The sequence below is a fragment of the Thalia democratica genome, unplaced genomic scaffold, assembly GCF_965202585.1.
Source record: "Thalia democratica unplaced genomic scaffold, ktThaDemo2.hap1.1 HAP1_SCAFFOLD_774, whole genome shotgun sequence".
Taxonomy (NCBI): Eukaryota; Metazoa; Chordata; class Thaliacea; order Salpida; family Salpidae; genus Thalia; species Thalia democratica.
The window spans coordinates 17501-27500 of record NW_028139746.1 but is presented as its reverse complement, the minus strand read 5'-3'; the positions used below and the strand labels follow the sequence as shown (position 1 = coordinate 27500).

The 10000-nt window shown below is 29.2% G+C and overlaps 3 non-coding genes across 3 annotated transcripts in view; all 3 read right to left on the bottom strand.

Moving 5' to 3' along the window:
• The window catches only part of LOC145847038 (small subunit ribosomal RNA), a 1808-nt gene extending 259 nt beyond the window's left edge, over window positions 1-1549 (bottom strand). Inside the window, exon 1 of the ribosomal RNA XR_014371029.1 lies at window positions 1-1549. This exon is cut by the window's left edge and continues 259 nt beyond it. This is a non-coding gene — a ribosomal RNA (small subunit ribosomal RNA).
• A 3845-nt stretch (window positions 1550-5394) lies between these two features.
• Window positions 5395-5513, bottom strand: LOC145847036 (5S ribosomal RNA). The gene has a single exon (XR_014371027.1). It is a non-coding gene; the product is annotated as a 5S ribosomal RNA (ribosomal RNA).
• Window positions 5514-8368: 2855 nt separating this feature from the next.
• LOC145847047 (5S ribosomal RNA) lies at window positions 8369-8487 on the bottom strand. Its single transcript, XR_014371035.1, has one exon. It is a non-coding gene; the product is annotated as a 5S ribosomal RNA (ribosomal RNA).
• Window positions 8488-10000: the final 1513 nt, after the last annotated feature.

The following is a 10000-nucleotide window of genomic DNA, read 5'->3' as shown; positions in this document are numbered from 1 at the left end:
ATCCCTAGCACGACCGGGGTTCAACGGATTACCCGGACCTTTCGGCCTAGGGAACACACGATGATCCGGTCAGTGTAGCGCGCGTGCGGCCCCGAACATCTAAGGGCATCACAGACCTGTTATTGCTCAATCTCGTGTGGCTAAACGCCACTAGTCCCTCTAAGAAGTTGTCTCCGACCCAATGGGTCGAGCAGCTATTTAGCAAGTAAGAGTCTCGTTCGTTATCGGAATTAACCAGACAAATCGCTCCACCAACTAAGAACGGCCATGCACCACCACCCACAGAATCAAGAAAGAGCTCTCAATCTGTCAATCCTCGCTGTGTCCGGGCCGGGTGAGATTTCCCGTGTTGAGTCAAATTAAGCCGCAGGCTCCACTCCTGGTGGTGCCCTTCCGTCAATTCCTTTAAGTTTCAGCTTTGCAACCATACTTCCCCCGGAACCCAAAGACTTTGGTTTCCCGGAAGCTGCCGGACAGTTCTTAAGTTCGACACTGCCCGATCGCTAGTCGGCATCGTTTAAGGTCAGAACTAGGACGGTATCTGATCGTCTTCGAACCTCTGACTTTCGCTCTTGATTAAAGAAAACATTCTTGGCAAATGCTTTCGCAGTCGTTCGTCTTGCGCCGATCCAAGAATTTCACCTCTAACGGCACAGTACGGATGCCCCCGTCCGTTCCTATTAATCATTACCTCGTGCTCCGAAAACCAACAAAATAGAACCGAGGTCCTATTCCATTATTCCATGCAACATTATACAAGCGTAAAGCCTGCTTTGAACACTCTAATTTTTTCAAGGTAAACTTGCCGGACCACCGCAACACTCAGTTAAGAGCACCGCGAAGGCACCGACCAACAAGAACAACAAGGCCAGTGCTAGCCTTTCGACCGACCAACCTCGCCGTCCCTATATCCAACTACGAGCTTTTCAACCGCAACAACTTAAATATACACTTTTGGAGCTGGAATTACCGCGGCTGCTGGCACCAGACTTGCCCTCCAATGGATACTCGTTAAAAAGTTTAAAGTGTACTCATTCCAATTGCAGGACCTCGTACGAGGTCTGCATTGTTATTTTTCGTCACTACCTCCCCGAGCCGGGAATGGGTAATTTGCGCGCCTGCTGCCTTCCTTGGATGTGGTAGCCGTTTCTCAGGCTCCCTCTCCGGAATCGAACCCTGATTCTCCGTCACCCGTTACAACCTCGGTAGGCCGATACCGTACCGACGATAGTTGATAGGGCAGTTGCTTTAATGAGATGTCGCCAGCACTAGGCCGTGCGATCCGCAAGCTTATCCAGAGTCACCATTGTAACGACCCGAAAGCCGGTTAGTTTTGGTCTGATAAATGCGCGCCTCACGTCAGTTCGGCGCTTTACGCATGTATTAGCTCTAGAATTGCCACAGTTATCCATGTAAAAGCGTACAATCAAATGAACCATAACTGATTTAATGAGCCATTCGCAGTTTCACTGTACGTGAGCTCGTACTTACACTTGCATGGCTTAATCTTTGAGACAAGCATATGACTACTGGCAGGATCAACCAGATAACTATCCGAGGGCGTTTAAACCCGTTGCTCGACTGAGCGTTTTTACTGTATAAATACAGACCTTTTCTATCACTCGGCTTAAAAGCCTTGCGAACGTTACTGAAAGTCGGCGCCGGCCTTTTGCTGTTTAAAGCGCCAGCCCGCGTCGACTGCAGCATGCAGCTATACAACTGACTGTTCTTTCTCCCGACCAACCGTTTGCCTTCTGCCGGTTAACTCGTCAGCAGCAACACGCCATCTGTCTGCTGCAGTTACCCGCCTCGAGCCGTGCCTGCCTGCGTCGGCTACTCGTCTCGACGACTTCGCAAAGCTATAAGCCTACCGCCGCTGGACGCTTGTAGTTTTTCATACGCTGCTCCAATGCGTTTACATAGCACGTTCGCCGCCGCTGCAATAGCCGCGCCTCGGGTGCTAAACAGTAATGCTTTAAGCCCGCTTTCTCGTCAAGTCGACCGAACGCACAAACACGTCTCTCTCACTAGTGTAAAGTAATGCATACGTGTATGATGCTCAAATGTTGCTGTTGAACTTTTTTTGCCGATTTTTTCCGATTTTTTTCAATTTCTTTGTTTCTTTTCGATTATTTTAATGTTTTAAGCTTATTTATGCTACGTTTAAATGTTTTAATACTTTTTTATACTTTATTTAATATGTTTAAAAGAAATAAATAAAAAAAAATATGTATAAACTACTTTTTTTAATGTTTTAAATATATATATATTTATTATAAATAAACTTTATTTGTATTATTTTTTATTTAAGCGTACTTTTTAAATCTTTATATTTGTTTTATCGTTTTAAGCACATTGCGATAAATATAATAAACAAAAAATTGAATAAAAATAATAATAATAAAAAAAAAAAAAAAAAAAACATAAGCTTATTTTATATTTTTATTTTATTTTTATTTAAACTTACTTTTCAAACCTTAATACTCGTTTTATTTTTTTAAGCAGATTGCGATAAATATAATAAACAAACAATTAAATGAAAATAAAATAAAAAAATCAAACATAAGCTTATTTTATATGTTACATTTTATCTTTATTTAAACTTACTTTTTAAACCTTTATAGTTGTTTTATTTTTTAAGCACATCGCGATAGATATAATAAACAAACAATGAAATAAAAATAATAATAATAATAATAATAATAATAATAAAAAATCATAAGCTTATTTTGTATGTTTCATTTTATTTTATTTAAAACTTACAATTTAAACCTTTGTATTTGTTCTATTCTTTTAAGCACATCGCGATAAATATAATAAGCAAACAATTTAATAAAAGTAAAATAAAAAAATCAAACATAAGCTTATTTTATATGTTTCATTTTATCTTTATTTAAACTTACTTTTTAAACCTTTATAGTTGTTTTATTTTTTAAGCACATCGCGATAGATATAATAAACAAACAATGAAATAAAAATAATAATAATAATAATAATAATAATAAAAAATCATAAGCTTATTTTGTATGTTTCATTTTATTTTTATTTAAACTTACTTTTTTAACCTTTATAGTTGTTTTATTTTTTAAGCACATGGCGATAGATATAATAAACAAACAATAAAATAAAAATAATAATAATAATAATAATAATAATAAAAAATCATAAGCTTATTTTGTATGTTTCATTTTATTTTTATTTAAACTTACTTTTTTAACCTTTATAGTTGTTTTATTTTTTAAGCACATGGCGATAAATATAATAAGCAAACAATTAAATAAAAATAATAACAAATAAATAAAACAATACGGCTAAACTATAAAAAGAAAACTAAATAACTGATAAATACTTGTAAAACATTATTTGAAAAATGTATTTTGAAACACAACACGATTGATTTATAAATAATAATATATTTTTAATTTGTGTAGTTCATTTAAAGTAGTCTCCCTTTTTGCTTCTGGTTTTATTAGAGTTATATATAACAATAAATGGTGTAGTTTATTTAAAGTAGTCTCCCTTTTTGCTTCTGGTTTAATTAAAATTATATAACACATACTATAGTAAGTTAAATAAACTATAGTAACTTTATAAAACTACTTTACAAAATACATTTGTATAATTTAATAACTTTAAAATAACTATCAAGAATAAAATAGAATAGCTTTAAGTTTAGTATACAATTGGTATGTAAATTGTGTAGTTTATTGAAAGTAGTCTCCTTATTTGCTTCTGGTTTTACTTGAGTTACATAACGTTAAATAAACATACTTAATAAACGTAACCATCAATACTGTCATTTTAATAAAACTAAGTACAAATACATTGAATTAACATAGAACTTTAAAAAGCCTTCGCTAGTATCTGTTGGTAACAGTAAATAACCTATTATGACTCACAATACAGGAGTGCGAAATTTATTTTTCATTTGATTTTTCAGGTATTTATTTATTTGTGGAAATAAACTTTTTTATTACATTAGAAACTAATTGAATTTTTCCTATAACTATACCTATTATTATATTTAGTATGCTTAAAAGTAATAAAATGACACGTCGCGATTATATAATAAACAAACAATCAAACAAACAAAGAAAAAAAAAAAAAAAAAAACTATTTTTTTAAACTTATATTTCAACTATATGTCTTATTTTATTTTCATTTAAACTTACTTTAAACCTCTGTATTTGTTATATATATATTTCAACACAATACGATTAAACTATAAGACAAACAACAAAATAAAATAATCACATTAATAAATACACTAAGCAAATAGCTAGAATAAATATAAATAGTTCAATATATACAATATATTTCTTCCATTTTTAAGTTACTTGTTAAACATATTTATTTAAAAATGTTTCTTTAGAATATAAAACTAACAGTTCTACAAATAAAGAAATTAAAAAGCCAATACACATAACACTAACTTTTCATAAATTAGATATGCAAATATGAACAAAATAGTAACTAAATTCTAAAGCTTTTGTAAACTGTGAACTTATAAACTTATAATAATAATTGCATATTCACCATTCACAATAGCTTTTTATTTAGTACACAACTGGTCTGTAAATTGTGTAGTTTATTGAAAGTATAATCCCGTTTTGCTTCTGGTTTAAATAAAGTTATACAACACATACTAAAGTAAATTAAATAAAGTAATTCACTACTATCGTATTAAATAAAACCAATTTACAAAATACATTAATTTAAATTAAAGTGAACTTTGAACTTATAATAATAATTGCATATTCACTATTCAGAATTTCTTTAAATTTAGTACACAACTGGTCTGTAAATTGTGTTGGTTCTATTCAAGTACTCTCCTTGTTTGTTTTGTTTTAGTTGTATTTATTTTTAGATACTAGCACATTCAATACACATAATAAAGTAAACCAAATAAACTCTATTAATTTAAACTAAGTACAAATACATTAAGTTAATACAAAACTTTAAAAAGCTTTTGCTAGTATCTGTTGGTAACAGTAAATAACTTATTATGACTCACAATACAAAAGTGCAAAATTTATTTTCGTTTGATTTTTCAAGTAGCCACGCTTTTATTTGTTTTTGGACAAAAAGACTTTAAAGTTTTAGTATAAAAGACTAGTTGTATTAATTTTAACTCAGAAAATTGTACTCTACAAGATGGTGCCATTATTTTTTCGATATCTCAAACTGGTCAAACCACTTTTTTAGCGCTCTAATTGGTTTAAACAGCAAATAAGCAAACAGCAAATAACGTTATCTGATTGGCTAAGGTTTTTGTTTGCTAATAACTAGAATTTTCTTTTCTTTTAAGCGTTAAAGAAATGTAAATAAACGAGTAATAAGTATAAATAGGTCAGAAAGAAAAATAGTACAAAAAAGATGAATTCAAAAAGCAAAGGCCTACGGCACGTGGTATTCCCAAGCGGTCACCCATCTAAGTACTAACCACGCCCGACACTGCTTAACTTCCCAGATCGGACGAGATGGGGTGTACTCAGTGTGGTATGGTCGTAGGCGTTTGAAGGCGTTTACAAGCCTTTATAAACCCTTCGGTTTATTTAAAAAACCTATTTGCACTTGATTTACAATCAATTTGATATTTTAAAATTATTCCTTATAAAATTTTAACCTGAATTAACTTTTTTTTTGTTTTTTTAATCAACAGTTACTCCCAAACTGTACTAAAACTGTATTGTAACTGTACAAAAGTGTTTGTTTAAATAATTGTTATCTATAAATTACCTAAGACCAGGAAAAGTAGAAGTAAAGTTTATTGAATTATTAAATAAATAAAATAAAATCGTAAAATAAAATAATACAATATGTTTACAATTTGTCATTGATCTATCCATTTATGTTATTGCATTACAAATACAAACATTGCATACATTCAAGAGTATTATTCATCAATCTTTTCAATATAATAAGTTTTAAATTTATATTTATTTTTAAATAATTCCTGACATTTTAGATTACCTGAGATTTTTTTTTAATTAAATTAATTTTAGTAATTAAATACTTGACGTTCTATTTTGTTTAATTTGATAACTCAACCATGTTTATTTTTTTTACTAATTTAAAAGAACTATTAAACTAAAAGACATTACATACAGCTTCTAAAAGTTTTAAACACCTTAAAAAATATTATTATTTTAAAGATATATTAAAGAACTAAACAGATATTACTCCTAAAAAATCTTGTTAATAATATATAAAAAGTACTCAAAGTCAGACTCGGAAATATATATACTGTTGTATATCTTACTTGAAGTTCACTGTAATTGACACTGTATAACAAAATTATAAAAATCAACCTATTTATATAGCAAAATATTTCTTTATCTTTGTCGTGGCGCGGTGGGTCAGTGGTCTTATCAGCTGACTCATAAGCAGAAGGTTGTAAGATCGAATCCCGCTAGTCGTCACGAAACACCACTATCGTTCAATGTTCGGGCTTCAAATTCTTTGAGATTATACTGTACTATTTATCTATCTAACTAATCTATCTAACAAATGTTGTTCAATCTAGGTTGTGGGTACTTGGGTCGAGTAATGCCTTTGACTTACAATCTGTTGTGGATTGACAATATTCCTCTATCTATCATTAAACAAATCTATCTAATAAATGTTGTTCAATCTAGGTTGTGGGTACTTGGGTCGAGTAATGCCTTTGACCTACAATCTGTTGTTGATTGTCAACATTCCTCTATCTATCAATAATGATTATATTCAATAATAAATGTTGATTAATTCAGTTGTAAGAAAACCAGTGCGCTGGTTAGGTTGGGTAAGGCCTTCGACTTACAATCTTGGGGATTATCAACGTTCATCACAAGTACAGTAACGATCTCATTGAATTTCCAGTTGGAACATAGGATTGTAGTGGTGGCCTACTTTGTAGGTTTTTTGCCTAGTTTGTTTTTTGCCTAGTAGTGTTTGCCTAGTTTGACAAACTATAGTATATATATTGTATAACTTTACTTGTATTATTTTTTATTTAAATTACTACTTATTATTAAAGAATTAAATTTTTTTAGAAAAAAAAACTATGTATTTTAACTAATGCTTATATTATATGTTTTGTTTTATTTTTATTCAAACTTACTTTAAACCTCTGTATTTTTTATACAATACGATTAAACTATATAACAGAAAAATAATTAAATAATCAAACTATTGAATAAGCAGTTAATTAGTGTGTTTTTTTATGCTTCTTTCATTTTTAACTTACTTGTTAACCATATTTCTTTTATTAAAGTATAAAACTAACAGTTACTAAAATAAAATAATCATAAAGTCAATACACAAAACACTAACTTTTTATAATTTAAATATGCAAACATGAATATAGTTATGAATCTATTATTTATTCAAATAGAATTATTCAAAGCTTATAATTATAAAGCTTTTGTATAATGTTTCAATTACAGTGAACTTTAAGTAAGATAAGTTTTTTTTTTTGTAATAACTACAAAATTGGTATTTTAGTTTATTATTAGTAACTAAATACTTATATTTATTATATTTAAAAAAAAACATCTATACTAACTCTAATTTCAAAGCATATTAAATACAAATTTTACCAACTAAATATTTATTTTTATTTTAATTATTATAACTTTCAAACATAAGCTTGTATACCTTATATACCTATATACCTCATATAGTAGGCTTGACATAACATAACATTATTTAATTCTTTTTGTTTGAAATAAACTCATTTAGTTATTAGTAAATTACAACATAAATGTTTATAACAATATAACTAAGATTTAGCTTTTGAGTTAGTAAACTTTGATAGTTTTCTTTTAATAGTTTAATAATCTTTATTTAAGTTCAAGCAAAATTGCTATATATTTAATACACATACAAAAGTAAACTAAGTAAACGTAATTCAATAGTTTCTATTAAGTAAAAGTAATTACAAATACATTAAGTTAATACAAAACTTTAAAAAGCTTTTGCTAGTATCTGTTGGTAACAGTAAATAACTTATTATGACTCACAATACAAAAGTGCAAAATTTATTTTCGTTTGATTTTTCAAGTAGCCACGCTTTTATTTGTTTTTGGACAAAAAAACTTTTAAGTTTTAGTATAAAAGACTAATTGTATTAATTTTAACTCAGAAAATTGTACTCTACAAGATGGTGCCATTATTTTTTCGATATCTCAAACTGGTCAAACCACTTTTTTAGCGCTCTAATTGGTTTAAACAGCAAATAACGTTATCTGATTGGCTTACGTTTTTATTTGCTAATAACTAGAATTTACTTTTCTTTTAAGCGTTAAAGAAATGTAAATAAACGAGTAATAAGTATAAATAGGTCAGAAAGAAAAATAGTACAAAAAAGATGAATTCAAAAAGCAAAAGCCTACGGCACGTGGTATTCCCAAGCGGTCACCCATCTAAGTACTAACCACGCCCGACACTGCTTAACTTCCCAGATCGGACGAGATGGGGTGTGCTCAGTGTGGTATGGTCGTAGGCGTTTGAAAGCGTTTACAAGCCTTTATAAACCCTTCGGTTTGTTTAAAAAACCTATTTGCACTTGATTTACAATCAATTTGATATTTTAAAATTAATCCTTATAAAATTTTAACTTGATGTAAGTATTTTTTTTATTAAAACCTTTTTTTTGGTGTTTTAATTACAATTACTCCCTGTAACTTTATTTAAGACTTTGTTTAAAAGATTGTTAACTATATTCTATATTAAATACTATGATTAGAAGTAAAGTTTATTAAGTGATTAAACTAAATAAAAAACAATGTTAAAATAAACATGTTGTGTTTAGTTTGTTTTACTATTTCTCATTGTTCTATTTATAGATGGTTTTGTTTTACTTCAAGAATATTTATAGTTAGTTTCTAAAGAATATCTCATACTACATCAGATTTTACGATTAACTTAATTTTAGGTAATAAAATATTTGACGTTTAATTTAATAACTCATCTATGTTTATGTTATAAAATAATAGTATCTAATACACATACATTATAATATAATAATATGTATAACTAGTTGTTTTACTTTAAAATGAATAATTAAGTGGAAGAATTAAAAGAACTCACATTTTTGAAGAGAGCGTGGAAAACCAGAATAGTCTTTTAAAACATTTATTAAATTATCGATAAATATAGAATACAATAGAATTAAACATATAAACGTAACTGTGGTTGCTTAGAAACTGAACAAGAAAATTTTTAATAAAAATATAAAATAGTTATTATATAGAATTAAAATAAAATAAAAGTAATATAAATTATATTTTTAAACTAAATAACAATTCACGAGCAATATTAGCGCATATCAGAGTATGAGTTTATAATAAAGGAATTGCTTCCTTGATGTTGATACTTACCTTATTCAAATAGAATACATTTTCAGCAATCAGGCTTGTGTTTATCTTAGCGCGCGTAACACAACGTTTGTGGGTTTTGGCACACTTTTGTCGATAGTGGGCGCCCCGCCTTTTAAGTACAGAAATTTCGGGAATTTTCGATTTTCGGAATTCTGACTCGACAGATCGTTTTTGTTTGGTCCAGAGACCCCGTAAAAAATTTTTCAGCCCATTTGAAGCATGATGAAAAAATGTTATTTCGACCCCCTTTTTTTAGGGGTTACGGGGACATCAACCCATTTTTTGGGAATAAAAAACTCCTAGAAAAGGACCACTTTTCTTCTTTTTTCGAATTTCGACTTTTTATTTTTTTGGAAAATTTTTCTATTTTCTTTGTTTGTTCTATTATAATGTCGAAAATATTTTTTTTGAGCTTCGCAACGCATAAGGACTAACGTAAGGTAAGTTTTAAAAGATTTTTTTTTTCGATAATTTTTTCTATATTTTTTGTTTGGTCCATTACAAAGTCGAAAATATTTTTTTACGGCTTCTAAACGCGTGTAGATTAACCGTAGGTAGGTTATTTCGAAATTTAAATCTTTCAATATTAATAATTTTTTAGTAAATTGTTCGATTATGAGGTTTTTATGGCTCTTTCA